Below are 23,786 nucleotides of genomic sequence, written 5' to 3' on the forward strand. Positions count from 1 at the left end.
CTTGACCAAGGCTCCGACGGCCACCGTTTACGGCTTCTACCCTTCACCTTTAAACACGTCGCCACGGTTGGACACGGCTTATGTTGGGAGCTCGGGGTCCGCGGTGTCGCTGCTCACCGTCACCATGAATACTTAAGGTGCCCCGTGCGGGAATTCTTTCAAATAACACAAACTTGAATTTTGTCTGCATGGCTACATTACTACTAATACAAAAAAAAACACTCCCTATTTTTTTCTTCCAACCCATTGTAACAACTTCGAACGGGAACGCAATTTCGCTCGGGAACGAAAACCGGCACCTAATAGCAAATCCTTGATCCAGCACATGAACTTGGCATTAGAGAAGTCCGGTTTGACAGTCTGCTTAGTTTGTACTGAGAAGTTGCATTCGCTAGCGTTACCTGAAAATTTTGACACTTATTTGTCTGATTTGTTAGCCTCTACCTATTTAATTTCCGGCGAGAATTGTGTTTGCAGTCAGACATATGTTTTGCTATTTTTGAGTTTGTGAGATGGGAGGTTGCCTATAGAAGCACTATTTTGTGTATTTCCAAAGTGTCAACACCTACTTTTAGTGCAACTGTACTTCTACTGCTCAGCGTGACTTGGAGAAACACTGAGTATTTATTCTGTTCTAAAAACAGCGCACTCCAATTAAAAGCAGTACAATTGAGGAAAAGCAGAACGCATGTGGTCCAGCAATGTAACAATTTGACGTTTGCTCATTTATTCCGACATGGAAATATTTTCGAAGTCCGGATAGTCATCATAATAGCATTGACCAAGTGTTTGACCGGGAGAAAACACGCAGAAACAATTGTTTGAACAATTACCAGCCTGTGTGCACTGGAAAAAAAAGAATAAAGCATAACACGTGAATTATGCGAATGGGTGATAAGCATACTTTATCAGTAACAAGTAAAACGATCTCCCAGCAGCTAGAACTTTTTTCCCTATTGGACGTTCTAACCACTCGACCGGAGTGTTTCTAACTGAAAACAACTGAAGAAATACATTCGGTTACACTTAGATTTTCCTGTGCGTAATGGTAAGGAAAACGGGAAAATGTTTCTGTTAAAAATCTTTTTGTTTGGCCTAATTTAAGCCTACGCCTTCAGGGCATAAATAGTGTCTTCTAAAAAGGCAACTCCAATGTAAACCGTAAGGTTAGGCTTTATTTAAATGATCCACAGGAAGAGAAGTGTGCTTTTAAGTTACAACAAACCACCGATTCTACAGTTGACGTTCCCCAAATAAACAACAAAAAGCAATTTTATTTCGAAAATTACAAACCCACCGCTTGTAAACAGCATAGAAAGCACCTGAGGAGCAGGCTTTAAAAGATCTTTAGGGAGTGTTTTCCAGACAGAGTGAACAAGGTGAAATATTTCGAGAGGCGTTGCTTGTTTGGGGTGCAAGTCAATATTCTTAAATGCATACGAAAAAAACTTCGCAGCTATATGAGGACTCCCAGAACGACAAAATTCGGGGGGTTCTTATATAGGGCATGTAATCGCGGAATGCATTTTGCGTTTCTTTTCATGGTAACACACTTTGCCTTTTTAAGCCATCTTTACGAACTTTCGTGTTAACAAGTGTGCAATCCTAAAGTCAATACGTGGCTGCAATGGCCTCAACGGCTTCCGGGTTATTTTTTTTTTTTTCTTTTTCGGCTCCCTCTGGCGATGCAGAGCGAAATTTTACTTAGTTGTCACACCGACTTTATTACAGCAATTTCTGTTAAGTAGGAGTACCTTCCTTCTAGGCGGGGGCGTATATGCGACAAAGAAAAGTTCATGGTCTGTCTATTCTTCTTAGTAAAATGCTTAAAGATTGTATCTTATTCCCACCCGACGACTTCAAAAAGAGATTGGTCAATCTTCTAGTGGTTATCGCGTTTTTCTCATAGAACGGTGGTATTTTTTTGGTTGCGGCCAATAACAACACTTTGAATTCTAGATGTGAACTACCACTGCGGACAACACCAGCGCAGATTAGGTGCGCTATATGAGCCACTGTTCATCTGATTCTTCAGGTAAACTCTTCGGTATTTGCATAAACGTCTAGAGAAGCAATCCCTAATACATTTACACAAGAGAGTGGCCCTGCTTTGTTCCATAATGCATTATCTATGCCATAACGCATACCAAACAAACCGACCTTTTGCAAATGTAATTCTTTTTATACTGCAAGAGAGGCGTAAGTTTGATAGCCCGAATAAGTACCCACTGAACCTACGAAACGATGCACAACACAAGATGCCTACGCTCTAATTCGTGTTCTTGTATAGTTGCGCTGATAAATCCTGCCTCCGTTTAACCAATGTGCATTAGGTTCACACGGCAAAAATACTTACACTTTTATTACACGATATCCAGCCCTGGTGTTCTTGAGGTATATCGATTTCACCAGCCCGTACAAATAGAAAACATCTAGAACAAAAGCATACGTAAATTAAGGGGAGCTCTTGTTGATTGCGTTAGTATTTTTTTGTACAGCAATAATTGGGCTAGGATCAAGTGAATGGGTAATCCTTCACTGACGTCCTCAAGAAAAGCGTATCTGGTTGTAGTGTGGTGAAATATTTGATCTATTGGTCGTTTAAGAAGCCTTTTCTTCCAGTAATTTGTTACCACGAGTGCGTAAACTCACACTTTTAAATATTCTACAATTTTAATAACTGCTGGAAATATCGCATTGGTTTTCAAAACACTTTTAGTTTTTGTTAAAAATTTTATACCCGATATGTACGTGTTCCAATATAAAAGCCACAAAAAAGCAATAAATTTATATTAGGCATTTGGTGTCACAAAGGGGCATTTGTTTCACTCCTACTTTTAGGGAGTTTGAGTAAGGGCCAAGGCACTTTTTCTCGGTGGACAAATGCAGTTCTCTTGGTGAATGCGAGGCAGACAATTTTGCGGGAGCTTTCTACAGATTTCGCCACAAAATGTAAGTGGTAGCGCCTTAGTACAGTTGCAGATACAATCTTGCAGGGTGTGATGTGGGTGCCATTACTGTCCCCCCACCCCGTTTAGGCAGATACGTGTTAGTTTAAATAGGTAGCGGCTCGATACAGCAACTTCGTTACGCATTGTCTGTAATATGGTAAGGTTTTGGCTTCTGGGACTGTGCATGCAAAGTTGTTCATGAAGGCAAGTTGTCAGGCGTCTATAGTAATTTTTTCAAACCCAAGTGCAGTCTGGGATGTTAGAATGATTGTATAAGACTGGAATCAAAAGTAGATATATTGTTGAGCAAGTTGTTGTTAGAAATATGTATATTTAACTTTTCTTTAGAATACGAAACCAGATCAGTTACGCTATCGACGCCTCCTCGGTTCCCGCGAAACCTGTGCGTCTCACGAGGATAAAGTTTTTACTCTCTTGGTAGGAGGTCATTCTCCTGAAGCGATACCCCCCAAGTTCCGTAAAGTCAAACCTCGCTGGACTGACGAAGCCAAATAATTTTTAAATTATTGGAAAGTGGCGGCAGCAGATGAGACGAACCATAAAGAACCCGTACATTCTATTTACATTTTTTACAAGGTGGTGATCTGATAGCCATCGCTGGGTACGCCAGCCCCTTCTTTGTCCTCTTCGTCGTCGCTGGTCCTTTTTAAGGGCGCTGACGTGTATTGCATAACGATATATTCGTGGAATTAGCCGCCGGTCGAGGGCGACCTTCCCGGTCCAAGCTGCGGCCCAGTGACGATGGGGATGCCGATGAGAATTGCTAGAAAATACGAGAAAGAACATCCCGCCACCACTAATCAAGGTGATGGGTTTGGTGACAATCGGCCTGTAGCAGAATTGTCTACAAGGCAACGAAGAACCCAAGAGTGCTTGTAACCAACACAGACAACAGTGCTGGGGACACATCGTCGTCGTCTCTTACATGTCCTCGGGTCTATGCGTCTCTCGATCGCCTCGTCACGGGCGGCGGACACGGGGCAGGGGGACGTCGTCGAGTCCTGGTCGCGGGTAGTGAGTCCTGGTAGCATCAAGAAGGCGAACAATCTATTTACACTTTTTACAAGGTGTCGATCACATAGCCAGCGCTTCGTATGCCAGCACCTTCTCCGTCGTCCTCGTCATCGCTGGTCCTTTGTAATGACGCTGAGGGTATTGCGGAATGCTGTGTCTAGTAACAGTATTGTTAGACCAAGTTCTTTCCTTTGTTGCTGAAGCCAAAAATCGTTGTTTCTTAATATCTGCAATGTCAAAACAAGTCGGACTTCTTGCCAACAGTCCAAGGAACAGGGAATGCCGCGCAGTAATACTGCCTTGCCAATCTTATGCCGACGGCGTACGGTACTGCTGCCTTCCTGTAGGGGAAGCTGCCGTCCACAAAAAAAGTATAAACTATAAGCCTTACAACCTCTATCCTTGCTGAAGCGGTCGTTTTTTGGTATCGTTTCACGTGTTCGGTGCCTGACCTTTGATGTAATTCTGTAGCTGGGATTGAAGAAAGCTTTAATAAAACTCCGCTGAAACCCCATGGACGTAGAAAGCTTTTTAAGCTAACACAAGCGCTAAAACATGGCAACACAACTTTTGGGAAATGGCCCTCTACACTAAATCTTTCCCTCCCCTCACCGTACCAAAAGCAGTGTGATCTCATTTTTCGCCCTTTGCTCTATCGGAATAGCTACATGGGTGTGCCCGACGGCTATGATTTACATAACACTGTGCCACAACAGCTGGTTATTTTGGGGCAAACCGTGTTTTCACATACCGCTCAAGTACATCCATTTTAGCGCAATGGCTCCGAAATCTGTATATTTCCAATGGAATAAGGTTCTCTAACCGCCTATGGCGGGCAAATCTATTACATCCAAGCATCATGGCTGTTATAAATGGGCGGAGGATCACGCAGGCAGACCAAAGAATACAATGACACACTATATTTAACATGATGAAGGACCTGCACAAGGGGCGAACGTAATGGACCACGGGACGTTACCGACACTACAGTTTCGGTTAACACGGAAAGCATTAGCTAATGGTTGAAATGTTCACAATGGAGTCCGGCCGTTCCGAAAGTCCGAAAAGCTTGCGCAAATGGCCAACGAGAAATTTGTCTCACGATCCACTAGGACGTGCAGGCTGCTCCAACCGCGGAAGAGCTTTAGGTTCTTGTGCGTCTCAAACACGGCCATGACCTACCAGGAAAGACAGCTTCTTCTTTATAATGGGAGCCGCAGGAGTTCGCATCCCACCACCTCGATTACGGCGCCCAACGTGCTCTCTAGCCGTGGCGGTAGATCGCGATAGTCTTGCCTCAACTTGCAACGTGGACCAGGCGTCTGACGGGGTAGTGTCCGTGGTACCGTGCTCTATTCCGCCGCTTGGCTTGTGCTACCCTTCTTTTTTATTGGCGGTAGGATGCCGGTTGGCATAAAAAACCTACCGTATTTATTCAAATATAAGCCGGTCACACTTACAGGGCGAGGGGGAGTTGCAGGACCCAAGAAAAAGAAAAACGTTTGCTCACTAATATAAGGTGAAATAACGAACAAAAAAAGCCAACTAAATTCCTTACTTTTTAGCAAAGCAGGCACCAAGTATTCATGAACTATCTGCACACAAAATGTATTCGGATAGAGATGAAAGTGCAACATACAAACTCGATCTGGAAACTGAGACAAGGTCCGTCTGGTTGTCCATGAGCTGCTTCTTCACACGTTCCGTGAGGTGCCCGCAGAAGGTGTCGAGCACAGTGCTCCTGGTCTCCGGCACCACACCGACTTTATCCAATCAACAAAATGCTCTTCCGTCACCCACCCTTTCTCCTCGCAACGAATGTGGACGTTCTGCGAGGACACCTCGTTCTTTGCCATAGTCTTTCTGTTCAGGATGGTGAAGGGAGGCAACTTCCGCCCATCGGCGGTGCAGGCTTACATAACGGGTATCCGTGCCTTCTCATTGCCTGTAGTGCTGACTTACTTGACGATCACCCTTTTGCTGAATGGTCTGGGCCAACGGCATGTCACAAAAAATTGGAGTTTCGTCGGCATTTCCAGTCTGCCCAAGTAGGAAGTCGTGGTGGCATCGCAGGCCGGTAACTAATCTTTGAAACGAAATTACTTTTTCTTCAACGTCTCCTGGCAACTTCAGCATCACGGAGGTCAGCCTTCGCAACTAATACCCGGCCCTCTTCATGTACTGCTGCAGCCAGGCTTTGAACTTGAGAGCCGGAATGACATGCCCTCTCGCGATTTCGCGCGCCTTCATCTGCACGATGTCGGCAGTAACTGCCAAAGCGCGGTCTCTTCTATCTTTGACGAAAATCGTCAGCACTTGTTCCACTAAAGAAAGACGGGAAATACCATTTATTAGATAGTCTACAGTCTTATTATAGAGCGTACAAATAACCAGGAAGAAGGTACGACACACAAATGCCTCTTCACACTAATGTGCACGAGACAAGATTGAGTCAGCGACGTTCACCCGTGGAACTCAACATTGAATTCAGAACAATGCCCATACATCAGTTTCACTCTGTACTGATATGATTAACGGTATAAAGAGGCATGTACAGCGAAACTGCATAGAATACGTTGAGGCCCCTTAAATTACGACTCCCCGTCTAGGAAAGGTACATGTGTTAAACCTTTATATTGGAATATATAGCACCTCACCGTTCATTGGTCACCTTTAAAACAGGTCGACCAACTCAACGTGAGCTCTACACTATTGAGGACAGTTGAAGTTGGAGTGCTCTATTTCCACTTTAAGGAAGTGCACAAGAGGGGTACATCGTTCATGCCGTCGTGCTTACACGGCAGCTACACCTCGCTGGTGCCAAACAAGAGACACCACCATACACAGCAGAAAGATGACAACACGATATCTTCTTTTTTTGTGGGCTCTAAGCCTACGCTCAAATGTTCATCTAAATCAAACCCAGAATGTGGCACGTGCATGAGCCACAAAAAGAACATCTTCAGGGGTTTCAGTACGTCTGCACTGGAAACACCAGCCGAAGCGACTGCAACAAATGCTGCAACACAGGTACATGTCGGGAGGGCTCTCCATCCGCGCAGACACTTGAAATGGCGCACGTATGCACGAAGCACCGCCGAGGTATGCTATGGCGAGCGGGCAGCACAAAACTTCTTTATGCCTGTAAGAGATCTGGCTAGCAGCCAATTTGTCGCACATATCACTTGCAGCTATGGCTCTAACACCCACAATATATTTTCCTTAACTCAAGGCTTCTTATTGAAAGCAGTATTTAAAAACCTACTCATAAAAAACCGGCGGTTGCATCGCTACAGGTGCGATATCGGACTCGTCATGAAAGAAAGAGCGATCATTAACTAAGCAGCAGCTAAGCAAATATCGTCCGGATGAAGAGCAACTTGTCCGCATAGAAATCCGACGTGAGCCAATATTTTTGTTCAGCGTGAAGGACTTTCACAGAGGCGTATTCACGGGTGTCTTCTGAGTCTAAACGTGCACATCGCCGGTGTTCCGTTATGCGTGGAGGGGGAGTGGGTGGAGTGGTGCCGGATAAGAAAATACTTAGGTGCGGGGCTAGCTGCGCCCTTGGGACCGTAATTATGACGGTGACGGTTGTGATATTCTCACGAAGCCAAGGACTACGCAGTTGTCTTCGAGGAAAACAAGTTAATTTGAGCGAACTTGTGCTCCCCTAACAACTCAAATACAAAGGCGCGAAGCAGCAGTCCACAAAGTGACGCACACAGGCGAGCGTCGCCGAGTCGAATACCACAGCGTCTGCAATTGCACGCTTTTATCTCTAGGGGCGAGTGTTTTATGAAACGTCAGTTTACATCTACAACATTGTAGATCAAAGAAGATTATTCTAGGCTGTTGACGTGAGTTGGAAACGCTCTCTCTGTCAAAACAGAAAGAGATACACGTGCGGCATACAAATAAAGAATGAAACACGCGATTCTCTTGGCACAGAGATAGCACTGACCGGCGCAGCGGGGCGGTGAAAGCAAACCATAAACAAAGAATCCAATGCATGGGTCGCGGCAATTTTCGTGAGTGTTTAAATACGCAGGAAGTTTTAAAATCCACATTGTACGCTCGCTGATGAGCGACAAACCCTACATAATTTCTGCTTTTTATATTTATAATTCCTTGACTTTGTTTGTAGTGTTAGGTTCTATCGGTGGGCATGCCAGCAGCCCTTATTTCACAATGCCTGACCCACACCGTTTCTTCGTTCCGCTGGTTTTGCGGACCGTGACAGCCTGTTGGTGCCTTCAGTCGTCGCAGCTTCACGGTTCTACCAAAGCTGGCTTTCCCACGTGTGATGCACATCCTTGGTTTGTTTTGCTCCTGCGGTCGGGGGATGGCCAGACTAATCCCGGCCACCCTAAGAAGCTTGCCTTGAGAACTGACTCTGCGGCTCAGGATGAAGATCAGCCTGAAAGATATGCCACGGTACTCGAACTCCTTCACACATTTAACTAAAGGAGCATTGAAATTGCTCAATCTCAAGCTGAAGTAATGCCGGATCTTAAAGAACTGAAATCCAGCCATCAGTCTTTAGCACTCAACCTGCATGACATGTTTCGCCATCTTGAATGTCTTAAAACTAAAGCTTGCGCGTGCGACGTTTACAGAGACAGCCTTGCGGTTATCGAAGAAGCCACAGAGCGAGTAGCGGTGCAGCAGTTGCTACTAAATTGTCGACTTGATGACCTTGCAGATCGCTCAACCAGGAACAATTTATTTTTTCAAGGCATTACCGACTCGTGTGAGACGTGGCAGCAAACTGAAGAAAAAACGGTGGCTGTTTTAAATGCAGAGCATTTCTTAGCCTCGCCTCTTCCTGCGTCGGACGGTGTCAACAGCTCCGCGTCCGCAGCAGGTGCGCCTCTCCTTCCCTCCTCTCTCTCAACAGCAGCTGGCGCGCGCATGCGTCGTTGTCAGCCCGTTCGCTCCGTCGCGGTCTCAGCGTAACAGGTGCGTGATAGCAGCGCGGTGGGGCGTGGAAGGGCGCGCGCTGCTTGCAAATGCGCGCTCTCCCCCCCTACTGCTGTCCCTCTACTGCGCGCGCTGCAAATATAGCGGCTAGCGGTCGCTCGCGCTTCAGTCACTGCGTTGCTCCTTCCTTCCTTGGTTGACGCTCGTGCCCACGTTTACTCGTGTCTGCTACTCCAGCATCACGGAAGAAGCGATGGAAGCAACACTGCCTTCAATCAGTACTGAGGCCCCAATGCTCTGCATTTACTCGTGTTCCTCTCGCGAGAAGGCGGGGGAATTTTTCATCCGCGCTTGGTCACGTTTTTCCCCAAAGTGCAAGTGAACGCGCACATCCCCTTGGTAGCTTCACGGAAACGAAATGCCCTCCCGTAATCATGAAACTGGTGAGCTTTACATTCAAAGAAAAGATATTTTCCGCCCGACCAAAGCTAAAGCTAGAAAAATCTCTATTTCAGATGAATTTTCACCAACCACGCGGTTGGCGCGAACAAAGATTATAGAGTTCGTAAACACCGGTCACAACCATCGTGTTTCACACAACCGCACTACAAGCTTTTTGCAAATCATACATGTTTCATGTTCAGTGGTGAGTTCGGTCACGGTGAACACGGCAGCGCGCGGCCACCGGTTCTATCAGAGCAGCCTACCGTGGGATTAGCAAAACAGCATGCATGCGCTGTGCGGGTTGAGCGAGGCTATGCTTTCAGCGGGCGCATCGCGTCATCAGAGCGTCTGAACGTCGTCTGCTAACATGCTCCCACTTCTAGCTGTGGAGTAATCGGCGGCTGTGTAATTACCTAGAATCTTGAATTCGCCAGGAAATGTTTTAGTTGGCGGATATTTGTTCATTAGCTTGAATGCAAACAAATTGGCTCGTCACATTTTAACTTGCCAGCTTGCTTCAAGCGAGCTTAAAAAATAGATGATGCTCATTTTAACAGAACTACATATTTTACGTAGTTGCCGCTGCAATCGAAGGCACATATGCGCACCATGTTTACCAAAATCAAATTCATAGCTTCGGGTGAGTTCGGGCCCTACAACCTCGATATTCAATTTATGGCAAAGAAGACTTCTTGATTTTGATTCGGCGCGTTCATACAAGGATCCAGGTTTTGTTGCTTCAAAGCGAGACACCAATAGCAGACGACGCGCGACATTGCAAAAGACGGGCAGGCCCTCCGATGACGCAATGCGCGCGCTGGAAGCAAATTCTAACTCGACACGCACAGCGCATGTGTGGTGCTTCGCGCAGCCCGCGGTAGGCTGCTCTAATAGTACCGGCGGCCAAGCGCTCCCGTGTTCACCCTGAGCGAGCTCAGCACTGTACGTCAGGCTCAATTTGAAGATTATCGCGGGAGCACCGAGCAAGCAAGAGCAGAGCGCTGTTCCGTGGCACTTTTTTTCATTCGCGAAGAAGAGATTATGCTGCCCTCCCTCACCTCTTGGCTGTTGCATAGAATTCGCTCACCCCCTTCCAGAAAGGCCGACTGCCGCAGTTTTTTCTTCATTCCTTTTTGGGTGACGTATGCGCGTTTCGTTCCTCGGCCACCTGATAACACCGAAGATACCTCGGCAGGCGGCGTTGCCTCGGTATTGCGGAAGCAAACAACATTTTTTACACAACAATGCCCTGGCATGCCGGCATAATTACCCTGAGAAGGTTGCGTATCAGTGTGAAGTATGTCGATGAATGGATAAAGAAAAAAAGAAATGAGCGGGGTCTTTATCGTTTTTGACGGCAATGCGCGCACTGCCTGGAACAGCCATGGGAGAAGCAAACCTAGCATAATCTCGTTGTGGCTGATGCTAAAAAGTGTCACGCTAAGGCGCTGTCGTCGCGGTCGGTCGGTGCTCCCGCGATCACCTTCAAATTGATCCCGACTGTACGACAGGGAAACGGACAGCATTAAGGAAGTGAGACGCGCACCCTCGGACGTCGATAATGGACCCAATGGACTCGTTCATGTCAGCTAGGATGCATTGAGGGCAGCTGGTGAGTCTTTATTGGCACCACGCATTACACTTCTGCTTGCAAATGTTCGAAGCATCACCAAATTGTGCGAATTACTTAACTTTCTGGTCGACACTTGCAATGCTGACATCATCGCTTGAATAGAAACTTGCCCTAATTGTATTGTTCATGGCAGTGAATTCTTTACTGTTGTGTTATCTTTCTAGACTTATCTCTCTGAGCGGACTTCGCACCGAGGGGGTGGTGTGCTACTTGCTATGAAGAAATCGCTACAGTGTTATATCATCTACGTTATTAGTGAACTAGAAACTGTTTGGGCCTGCTTAGAAGTAGGTTACCGTAAGCTCACATTTGCAGTGTGCTACCGAGCGCCAGCATGTTCACCTTCTTTTAACGCCAAATTGCACGACACTCTTAACATTGTCACAACGTGACATCCCTCTGCATCAATCTTTCTAATGGGTGACTTTAACTTCCCAAATATTTCCTCGAAATTAGGTCAGCCAGTATCTAGTTCACAAACATCGAATGCCAATAAATTCCTGCATCTTTGTTCTTCGTTTCATTTTTTGGAAATGGTCACGGAGCAATCTAGAATAACGAACGATACGGTTAACATACTGGACCTAATTTTGACAACATATCCTGAAGTAATTTAGGAGATAGCATATTTACCCGAATGAGTGACCACCTTACTTTATCATTTGATGTAAATCTTCCAGTTCCCAAAAACACGTCTACCACGAAAGAAATCCACGATTACACAGGGTAAAACTTTGCAGCCATAAATAGTTTAATCTTAATATTTGTAGATGAATTCATAGAAACCTTCGTGGAGAACTCGTTGGAGCATACTTGCAAATCGTTTAAAAATAAGATTCACGAACTGGTTTCTAAGTATTCTGGTTTCATTCACGCAGTCTGAAAACAAATACTAAAATGCCATGGTATAACATATCTAAAGAGACTGTCAAATCACAAAAAAAGGTTATACGGAGCTGCATAGAAATTTCAAACCTCGACTGTCCGCTGGGACACGTACAAAGCCTCTAATACCGAGTAACTTTCAGCGGTAAAACAAGCCAAAGCATTTTTTTTCAAAACACGTCGTCATAGTTGTCGCTAGTAACGCACAGAAATTTTGGAGCGTCATCAATTCGGCGAAACGTACTGTATTCAACATTCAGATATCAGTGATCAGTCTGTACCCGACACCGAGTGCCCTTTTGTCCTTAATGCTGAATTCTGCAAAAAACTTAATTTTGTTCGTACAGTTAGCTCGGCTCCGATATTCACGGTCAACTTTGATTACCCCTGAATGACTCCTATTGTAATTTAACCGCGTGGCATAGAAAAATATTCGCATCAATAAAAGTCTTCCAGACCAGGTGTGGATTTATTTTCAGCAAAAATTCTGAGAAACACTGCTGCCTGTTGTTCTTTTGCCCTATCAAAAATATTTCAGCAGTCCCTGGACAACCACGAAATACATGCTGATTTCAAAACCGGAAGGTGGTCCCGCTGCACAAGTCCGGTAATAGACATTCGCCCAGTAATTACCGCCCCATATAACTAACAAGCATCCCATGTAAAATTCTTGAACGTGTTATCTTTTCTAGTCTGATGATTTTCCTTGAATCGAACTCGTTTTTTACCTCGGCTCAACACGGCTTCTACAAGACTTTGTCGTGGTAAACGCAACTGCGGGGATTTACTCATCAGTTTCACTTGATTTTGGACCGCCGCTCATGCGCACACTGTGTATTTCTTGATTTCTAAAGCGTTTGATAAAGTCTCTTCAGGATCTACTACTTTGAAAACTCAGTAAACTAACTCTAGATGCTCGTCTTCTTTCATGACTTGAGTTATTCCTGCTTAACAGGTCTAATATGTAGTCGCCAAAAATAACGAATCATCACCCAGTCCCGTTTATTCTGGCATCCCACAAGGCTCTGTTCTAGGTCGCCTGCTATTTTATGTACTTATTAATCCACGTGACTGCGTTTCGTCTAACATCCACTCATTCGCGGAATATTGCGTGGTTTTTCGTTAAAGTATTTAGAAAACGATGTTCAACTTTTGCAATCGCGTCCTCGTGCAACAAGTGGGAGGTGGAACTCAACACTTAGAAGGGCGATGTTTTACGGGTTTCAAGACCTAAACCTTCTGCTGTACCTTATTACCACCTCAACAGTTGTATTGTTGAGTTCGCAAAATCTTACCGTTATTTAGCGGTACACATATCCTCGGACCTTAACTCGTCGATTCACATTGATGACACAATTACAATGACAACCGAACGCTAGGATACCTACGCCGTAACTGTTCTACTGCACCAGTTGCCCTAAAAACACCGCTGTACTAAACATTAGTTGTCTCAAAACTTGAATATGCTTCTCCAATTTGGCACAACGGCTGTGAACCTCTTGACTAACTCTATTGAACGGGTTCAAAATGATTCCTCCCGTTCGTTTACCATAATTATAGTCGTACATCACGCGCAACTTCATAAAAACGCAATTTTTTGTAACTGAACTAGCAACTTGTCACCGGTACTTCCGTCTTTTTTTCTTCCACGAGATATTGAAGACGATAATCTTTCTTGGGGCACTTAAACCCAGATATTTTGGTCTGTCTGTACGTTTGTTTGTCTGTATGTCTGTCTGTGACTCGATTTATCCGCCCGGTCAGAGTAAAATAGTGCCTGCGCAATAGTGTTATAAAGTCACAGCTGAATCTACCCGCCAATTCCGGTGTAAGGTTCATACATGTCAACATTGCTGAAGAAGAACAAGATATTACGTAAATATAAGACCACGAATAATTACAGAAGTGATGTTTGCAGTGTGCCTTTACAAAAGTCATACATGATGAATTTTTGAGAAATGAAATACCTCATCACCTGCACAAACAAAATTCACTCCGCCGTCGCATGTTGTCACCCACGCCACTAGAGCTTTATGCGCCATTGTAAGAAATAAAACGGCAAAAGTTACAAAAGGTTCCACTAGATTGTTTCCACGTTCTGTATGCAACGCACGTGGAGTAGGGAAACCCGGTCCTATAAACGTTGAAGTAGGGCGAATCGATTTACGCGCATCTTCACCGTACGGCAGGGTTAGCATCGCGACTCATCGTAAGTAGCGCTAGAGACGGGACACAGAAAAGGAGACACACACGACGGCGCTAACTAGCAACTGGCTTTATTAGGCGAAAACACAAATATATACCCAAAAGAAAGAACACGTGCCCAGGTCAAACCCGAAAATTCAGTTTGATAAACACAAAGGTCACAGGATTACGATTCGAAAAAACACACAAGATTACAGTGCACATAGTCAACAACCAACCAGCGAAACATCTAAGTTAATGCATTTGACAAGAACAGAAATTCCTTTTCATGAAGTGCTACCGACGCGTGGCTGATACACTTATCCTCGTGCTTTCTTATATAAAAAGCTTCGATTACCTCGCGTGTCAATTGGTGCCTGTGTCGCCATAACACACTGGTGTTTTCAAAAAGTGGACAGCATTGCGCCTGAGTCTTATCTTTGTGGGTCGCGCAATGTCGAGTGATATGTGCATGAGGGTTGTTTTTGAGCAAACTCCGGTGTTCTATCAGACGAACATTGATGCATCTGCCTGATTGGCCGATATAAACGTTGTCACATGATAATGGCAATGAGTACACAATTCCTGTCTTGCACGGGACAAAAGGCGAAGCATGCTTAACATTGCAATATCTGTCAGACTTCTGACCGGACAACCTTCTTTCCACCATGTTACACAACTTACCAAGTTTATTCGGAGCGGAAAAAAGGACTCTAACCCCGAAACGCCCGGAAACATTCTTTAAACCATGTGATAAACGGTGGATATATGGAATCACAGCAGTTTTCATTTTTTCTGCCGCGAGCCCGTCTTTTCTAGATTGCGCTGCCGCACCCACTACTTTAATTAACTTCTGGACCGTCTTGTGCATTATGTGCACCAGAAAACCGGAGGCGTCCAGCCTGGTAATTTGCGCCTGGAAACTATTTTCAGTTTTATGCAAACAGGACTTCAACACCGCAGACCTTAACACAGAAAAGGCTATTCCACTTGTTACCAATTTGGAGTGCCCGGAACTGAAATTTAGAAGTGGTTTCGCAGATCTAGGGCAATACTCCCAGCAGACATGCCCAGGTTTCAAATTTAAGCGCAAATCAAGGAATTGTAGGCATCCCTTTGTCGGAAGCTCACACGTGAAATTAAGTCCAAGACTGTACTCTTTAATCAATTTAGGCACATCAACGGCTTGGAGCGAAACATTACAGTTCTCCACAAACACAAGAAAGTCATCCACGTATCTCACTATTTTGAAAGCCAATCCGCACAGGTTTTTCTGTATATGTCTGTCAATTGCACTCAGGAAAATATTGCTGAGGACGGGAGCCACCCTGGAACCTATACATATTCCAGTTTTCTGCAAATGCAACCCCCCGTTCCACTCTACAAAGGTGGACTGTAAGTAAAAAGACAGGATTTCAAGAAAACCACTTATAGGAACACCGCAATTACTCGCAAACCGCATTTTATCATTTTCCTCGGTAATGCACGTTTTCACACTGTTCATCAGTTCATCGTGAGGAATAGAGTAATACAAATCCTCAACATCTATGCTGAACATTTGGCACGTGTCGGGGTAGTTGGAACTCAAAAATTCTACAAGGCTGTCCGAATTCGGGATCAAAAACGGATCATCAAACCGTAGGCAGTCCAAGTGCTTTTGAAAATACCCCGACACTAACATCTCCCAGGAGCTCCGCTCAGAAACAATGGCTCGAAAAGGCACATCGGGCTTATGCGTTTTAGCGGAAAAAAACAAATCTAGCGTCAGACCTTTTTCATGCTTTACTTTGCCCGCAAGACGCTCAAGGTTGTGCGTATTTAGTAGGGAAATGGCCCTTTCTTTTACCTTTGAGGCTTTAACATTTACGGGGCGAAAATTCTTACCAACGGCGTCTAAAGCTTTCTTGGAAAACATTTTGTCTGGAACGATGACAAAACACCCTTCCTTATCAGAGGTCAATACGTGCAACCGGTTACTCACAGCAAACTCGACACACTCGCGTACCGGCTGGGGCTTGCGCCGTGCGCCTTGAGTCCTGGAGATGACATCAACGGTTTCCGCGATGAATCGTGGACGGTCTTCTTCCGGAACGCACCTCGAAATAGACCTGTTAAGGGCAATCTTCTCAGCTGGGCCATATGTAGGTTCGACGCAGAACTTCGGGCCGAGTCCCAAGAGCTTCTTGTGGCGGTCGGGTAGTATCTGGTCCCCCAGGAAGATGACCCTGCCTGAAGTGGTTTTCTTGAAATCCTGTCTTTTTACTTACAGTCCACCTTTGTAGAGTGGAACGGGGGGTTGCATTTGCACAAAACTGGAATATGTATAGGTTCCAGGGTGGCTCCCGTCCTCAGCAATATTTTCCTGAGTGCAATCGACAGACATATACAGAAAAACCTGTGCGGATTGGCTTTCAAAAAAGTGAGATACGTGGATGACTTTCTTGTGTTTGTGGAGAACTGTAATGTTTCGCGCCAAGCCGTTGATGTGCCTAAATTGTTTAAAGAGTACAGTCTTGGACTTAATTTCACGTGTGAGCTTCCGACAAAGGGATGCCTACAAATTCTTGATTTGCGCTTACATTTCAAACCTGGGCATGTCTGCTGGGAGTATTGCCCTAGATCTGCGAAACCACTTCTAAATTTCAGTTCAGGGCACTCCAAATTGGTAAAAAGTGGAATAGCCTTTTCTGTGTTAAGGTCTGCGGTGTTGAAGTCCTGTTGGCATAAACTGAAAATAGTTTCCAGGCGCAAATTACCAGGCTGGACGCCTCCAGTTTTCCGGTGCACATAATGCACAAGACTGTCCAGAAGTTAATTAAAGTAGTGGGTGCGGCAGCGCAATCTAGAAAAGACGGGCTCGCGGCAGAAAAAATGAAAACTGCTGTGATTCCATATATCCACCATTTATCACATGGTTTAAAGAATGTTTCCGGGCGTTTCGGTGTTAGAGCCCTTTTTTCCGCTCCGAATAAACTTGGTAAGTTGTGTACATGGTGGAAAGAAGGTTGTCCGGTCAGAAGTCTGACAGATATTGAAATGTTAAGCATGCTTCGCCTTTTGTCCCGTGCAAGACAGGAATTGTGTACTCATTGCCATTATCATGTGACAACGTTTATATCGGCCAATCAGGCAGATGCATCAATGTTCGTGTGATGGAACACCGGAGTTCGCTCAAAAACAACCCTCATGCACATATCACTCGACATTGCGCGACCCACAAAGATAAGACCCAGGCGCAATGCTGTCCACTTTTTGAAAACACCAGTGTGTTATGGCGACACAGGCACCAATTGACACGCGAGGTAATCGAAGCTTTTTATATAAGAAAGCACGAGGATAAGTGTATCAGCCACGCGTCGGTAGCACTTCCTGAAAAGGAATTTCTGTTCTTGTCAAATGCATTAACTTAGATGTTTGTCCACTTTTTGAAAACACCAGTGTGTTATGGCGACACAGGCACCAATTGACACGCGAGGTAATCGAAGCTTTTTATATAAGAAAGCACGAGGATAAGTGTATCAGCCACGCGTCGGTAGCACTTCATGAAAAGGAATTTCTGATCTTGTCAAATGCATCAACTTAGATGTTTCGCTGGTTGGTTGTTGACTATGTGCAGTGTAATCTTGTGTGTTTTTTCGAATCGTAATTCTGTAACCTTTGTGTTTATCAAACTGCATTTTCGGGTTTGACCTGGGCACGTGTTCTTTCTTTTGGGTATATATTTGTGTTTTCGCCTAATAAAGTCAGTTGCGAGTTAGCGCCGTCGTGTGTGTCTCCTCTTCTGTGTCCCGTCTCTAGCGCTACTTACGATGAATCAAAACCAACTAGCCCAACTGTCAATTTTATTTTATTTTATTTTAGCATCGCGACACCCGGCCTGCAGCAGTGGAACGCGGTAAATTATAAATGATTCAAGCAAACCTTTGCCGTCTTTACCTTGGGAGGAGCGCGACGCAAGAGGAACGACATGAGTGGTGAGCGGGAAAGCGATGGGAGGTATTTACTTGACAAAATTGAATAAAGACTATCATCTTTTGGCGACATTTGCAACGAAAGGAGCAGATACGCGGCGAATGTTTTTACCATACTCCGGGTTCTACGCACATCCTGCATTCTTTCACCATTTTATGTCTCTTTACGCATTTATGATCCACATAAATTGTTAGTAATGCATTGTCACACTAAGACATGTTCACAGTGATTTATACCCAGGATATCGCAGGACTGGAACCACCTTCTAGTGCCAACAGCTGCCACCACAGAGCCTCTAAAATTCCGATTGAACTTAGTTGACACCGTTTTTGCCGGCACTATCTAATAATGTATATCATCACTTATGCTGCTTGTGTTGTATCTTTTGTATACGTTAGCCACTCCCCTCTGTAAAGCCTTTGGCTTTGAGGGTAAAATAAATGAAATGAAATGAATTCTCTCGTGTAGACGTAGATATTGTTAAATCGGTAGTCTATCAAAAATACAAAATTCATACCAGAGCCACATGCAGCGCGAAGGAACAGAAACAAAGAGCATTTTCTAAATAAAAACTTTGACTAGCAGTGAAAGATTCAAGTTAAAAACGCGTAAAATTTAACAACAGCTGTTTACAGGGGATAGATTAGTTGATTATAATATTCATATAAATTATACGTACCAATCACACGTCCAGAGACAATGATTACTTTCAATCTTATAGGGAAAGGCAATCATGGCGTATTGAATCTCAATGACAGGTGACAAAATGGGACCAAAAAACCGTTTGCTTCACCTCGCGCGTTAATCAAAACAAAGCAAACAGATACTAGCGCTGGCATAAACTTTCAACAAACAAATCATTTAGGAACACAAAGACACGCCGACCAGTCCAAACAAAACGTACTGACGTTTCCACGTCCAGCAGGAAAACCTTGTTCACAATGAATGCATCACCAAAAGTGGGTCATTTAAGCGGGCTTGAGTAATCGCTGCAAAGAGCGTGTGTAGATCGGGTTAAGATTTCGGTCGTTACAATTGACTGTGTTAGATGTCGTCTGAAAGATTAGTGATTCTAGATGAAGCCTTGATGCTGTCATTTTTTTGTCGCGACGATTCTAGCGTTGTCTCAATCAATCTTGTGGTCATTGACGACGGCGTGTTCAGCTAAAGCATTGTTGAGGACGCTATTATTCTTTACGTCACGGGTGTGCTGCTAAATTCGATTGTTATAATTCGCAGATTCTCCGATATAAACACCGCTGCAGTCTGCGCAAGGTATCTCGTATACCACACCGGGAAAACGCTCTTTGGCAAAGCGGTCTTTGACTCTGACGAGCTCATGGCGCAGCTTTTTGGTTGTAACGTGGGCCACCTGCACGTAAAATTCCCGTAGGACACGTGCCAAACATTCGCTTGTTCCTGTAATGTATGGTACAGAAGCTCACTTCATCGGGGGAAGTGTCGCGTCCAATTGTTTCCGTCCTGTGAGTTGGCGTTCTGTTGCACTTATCGTGTGCTTTTTAAACTCAAAAACTCGCATATTGCTCCATCACTAGAATTATCTCTCAGCAGATCCTTGTCAATCACCATGATAAAAAAAAAATCCAACTTCTTTTTGATAGTCGAGTGTCAGTGGTTTTTCTTCGCGACAGTTTTGAATAAGAGGGCTCAGTATCGCTGTTTTAGTACATGAACATCGATTTATAATATATGAGCAATGGAAGCAGGCAAAATTCATACAAAACGTTTTGCTCTCACAAAATGAGCAGAACGCTGCCGCTCCTAACTTCAATGCTGTAACACCAAAGAAAAAACCGTGCTACTTAATTGGGAAAGTCAAGTAGCTATTGCCCTCATGTGCTTCCTCCAGCCCACTAGCTTGATCACGTTTTCACTGCGGTAAATTTCCTTGTGATGCGCTATGTGTGTTAATTTATGACAGAGACTGGTGTACGCAGACATCCGAGCTGATACGGCTACCTGGGCTTATGTTTTCGATGCATTTATTGAGCGTCCTTTAGGTATACACGAGAACGAGATGAGAACGTTTCTTTCATAAATTATGCAACTGAGTCGCTCGTTGTTACAAGACGTCCGTGCAATGAAACGGCCGTGCAGCTAAAGCTTACTGTAGCAAAAAAGACTTCCACAGAGCATACTGAAACATGTCGCGAAGACTGTACGGGGATAGAGAAAAACACGAGGGCTGACTAAAAATATTTTTTTGCACACAGCATATAGAATAAAGAATACGTGTAAGCGCGTTCTTGGCGTCATAAATTTAACAAAAATAACAGCAAATTCAAATAAATGACAATGAAAAAAGCCAAACCCAGCTTCGACCCCAGTACACAAAGTAAAAGCAGTTAAACTACTTTATTCTTAATTTAAAGAAATCTAAAGCGTTTTCATTGCCTGCCGAAATAAACAAAAAACAGCTGTCGGTTACCCCCATGTTTGCTTTGCTGACGGTCCATCTTTGTACTATTTACCAGCGTGTTCAGCTCATATCAACGTATCCAGCACATACGCTACAACTGGAAAGAAACGCCCTGTACCGAAGCAGCCGGTGCCGAGCAGGACGATTATATAAGTAGTGGCTTCGTAGGCCGCTTGTGGTCCGCTTGTTGTCGGAGAAGCTGTCTCCTAAACCATTAGAAAACACGAAAAAATGATTCCAAATTAACGCAAACGCTTTAGACTGGAAGGTGCCGGGCTGCCCGTTTATTCCCACTCGTCACGGGTAATTCAGCGAACATATACAGTCGCAAACAGATTTTTCAGGGCCTTAAGGGGCGGAAATAGCGTTCGCTATATTAGGCATTCCGGCAAAACTAATTCCGACAAAAAGGTCTTTTTATTTGCCGGGCTGCATTAGAAATCATCAATTTGTGTCAGGGGGTTTCTATATATTGCAGTACTATTAGGTCAGTTTGCCAATCGGCGTTCTCCTACCATGTGTTAATTAACTGCCACCATGACGACTGACGACTGGCACCTTTCTTCCACGAAGATTATGGGGCGGCGCAGCTAGAGGTCCTGCTATCAAGTATGTATGCGAGATCCGCTGGCAATACGCATGTGAAGTGGGTTTGAGGCCGCAGAAAAAAAAATAGCAGTGATGTTGGCACTTTCAGTAGCGTCTCGCTAGTTATATAAATAGTCCGGAAATTTGATTTGCAAGAGTTGAAACGTCTTAAATATCACACCACTTCAAGACCAGGCGAAGTAGTTTACTGAACTGATCCCCGTGGGTCTCAATCGAGTAAGTATTAGTACCTCCAATTTCAGGATCTATATTTTCTCCTCCGTCAATAACAAAGACAGGTGGTATCTGACCAGCTTTTGATAACTTGTTCTCACTCTGGCAATCACCAAATATATATTGAAACATGTCTGCAGTGCCTGTAAAAAAACGATTTTTAAAAGTGCTTCAACATTTCAACTTTCCAATTCAGTTTCCCTTTCTTCTGTACGCAATCATGTATATGCGTAGCCAGCATAGGTAGGACATCACAAACATCAGTAGCCATAAAGTGGGGGAAAACGAAACGATCATAAAGATAATAATAATGGGAGAAGATCTCATCCCTGAAGATGGTGATTACAAAAGTAACAAAGCATCCCTGGCTTGCCCTAATTGAGCTATCTTGCGGCTTATTACAAGGAATGGCCAATCCGCTCAGTCCTATTAAAAAATAAAAAAGGTCGACTGAAAGGATCGTCATGGTCGTAATGAAAGGACAACCACACCATTTCTAATGTTTTGATGGTGGTCCTGTGGAAAGTGCAATCAAACTTGAAGCGCTTGCGCCGCCACAACGATAATCCTGGTCACATTCCGAAGTGCGCCTGAGAAGCAACAGAAAACGGAGATCCAGCATGGCGGAGGAAGAGGCATGTTGCTTGCTAAAATATCCGCCAGCCGACACCAACGCCAGCCGGTACGACCCGTACGTTTACACACAGGTGTGTACGCTTACTTTGTGAAAAGATAGTCGCAAGAGGCGAGGAGATATTCACTACATACATTCTGTTTGACATAGAGGATCGAAGCATATAAAATAAAACCTAAATTAGGTATTCCCACTGCTGATCGGCTGTAATAGTATCGTACTATTTCTATGTTACCAATTATTAAAGACCGCTTGAAAAGATATTTCATTGGGTCCTTTATCGCAATCTACAAACTATGTTTCTTGGTGGGGGCCAAACTTTAGGCATCTTTATGCAGAATTTTTTTTACAAACCGCTTCCCCAATAAGTGATTAATTTAATACCTTTTTCTGGGCTCCCCGACATTTCTTTCTCTCTTGAATAAAGCGCCCACAATATAAATAAATAAAGGACTGAGCAAAATACATGATACTTAACTTTGCATTGTCCAGGTACTAGTTTGTGAAATTTGACACAAACGCATTCCCCAACATCAAGCGCACCGTAAAAATAAATCGCCGGAAAATTTGTATTCGAGCATGTTCTTGAATTGATAAAACATGGAGCGGTAAACCTACATTATTTAAAAATGTAAACTGCCCATCTACCTCGGAATGTTCTGCCTTCAAAATCAAAACTATTTGTAGTCATAGATTGGTAAAACGCGCCAGAAGCAAATAGCTTGCCAGATCGTGCTAATCAACAGCGAAATTGACAGCTCTTATGGCTAAGTGTTCAAAACGCCAATATTTACAGTTTGTTTATTTTGTAACAATACAGCACATTAAGTCTGTAGTGTACTGTGTGCATAGAACAATTTTACTGGGGAAAACAAACCTAGTTATCGCAAGATAAAGAGTACTCACAACATATGAAGCAGAGGAATGATACATAAAGCCGGTAAGATGGTTTTTGGAGAAAACATGACTTCACTTTGTAATCTTCTTGAAAATTCTGGACGAGCCGTAAGTGGTCCTGCTCTTCTTATATAGGAGCTTCAGTCGGCAATAGTGTACAGGAAAACAACAATCTTTTCCATTTGGCATATTTAATGTCCTTCACATATTTGTTTGCAATGACGCAGCTTTTTGAGCAGTTTGCGCATTAATGATATGTAGGATTTGTGTGGCACCAAAAAGTAGAGGAAAGCTTTCTAGCCCTGTTTACAATTCTGCTGAGCGTTCATACTTTTCCGGCAATACGGGTATTTTTTTGAAGTGTTTTATTATTGTTTACTCGCTTTTTTATGTCAGACATATAGTTATCAACCTAAGGTTATTTTTAAAAAATGTGTTCGCGTCAACAAATATACTGGCAAGGATAAAATTGACTTTCACACCTTCTAGGTCTTTCGTGAGTGACATTTTGTTGGAATGTGTTGTCCAAAACATGTACGTTACAGAGGGTGAGAGACGTACATAGCCCACTTTGCTTATGTTTGCCAGCGCTATTTTTGCTGGCTCCGCCTTCTTTCCAAGTCGTAAAGATAAATGTCAACCTAATGGTATCTGGGATTTATGTACAGTGCACGGCAAAAACAAATCCCCTTCACATTCAGCCTGCTCTTTTTTTCCGCTGTCCGAATATTATTTTTACCACAGCTATTATATTGGCCAGTAACTTTTCCGCTAATCACTCTTTCATGTACTAAATAGTTACAGCCATTAGCGGTTCTATGTGCTTAAACGATTTCCAAGATAGTGCGCCAAACTATATAAACGCGCGTACGAACTGCGGTAGTTCAGATAAAAACCTAAAATTTTAAACCTAAAAACTTCTAAACCTCAATAAAAAACTAAACTTTAGAGAGTTGCATTATGCAT

General features: G+C 44.0%; 1 long non-coding RNA gene across 1 annotated transcript; it reads right to left on the reverse strand.

Annotated features, from left to right (window-relative positions):
* Nucleotides 1-710: 710 nt before the first annotated feature.
* On the reverse strand, nt 711-23,152 carry LOC144145630 (uncharacterized). The gene is made up of 3 exons (XR_013317542.1): nt 22,830-23,152; nt 2,357-2,432; nt 711-846 (listed from the first exon to the last, which is right to left on the reverse strand). It is a non-coding gene; the product is annotated as an uncharacterized LOC144145630 (long non-coding RNA).
* Nucleotides 23,153-23,786: the final 634 nt, after the last annotated feature.

The sequence above is a fragment of the Haemaphysalis longicornis genome, unplaced genomic scaffold (assembly GCF_048455015.1).
Source record: "Haemaphysalis longicornis isolate Haplotype H1 unplaced genomic scaffold, Haemaphysalis longicornis Haplotype H1 scaffold_7, whole genome shotgun sequence".
Lineage (NCBI taxonomy): Eukaryota > Metazoa > Arthropoda > Arachnida > Ixodida > Ixodidae > Haemaphysalis > Haemaphysalis longicornis.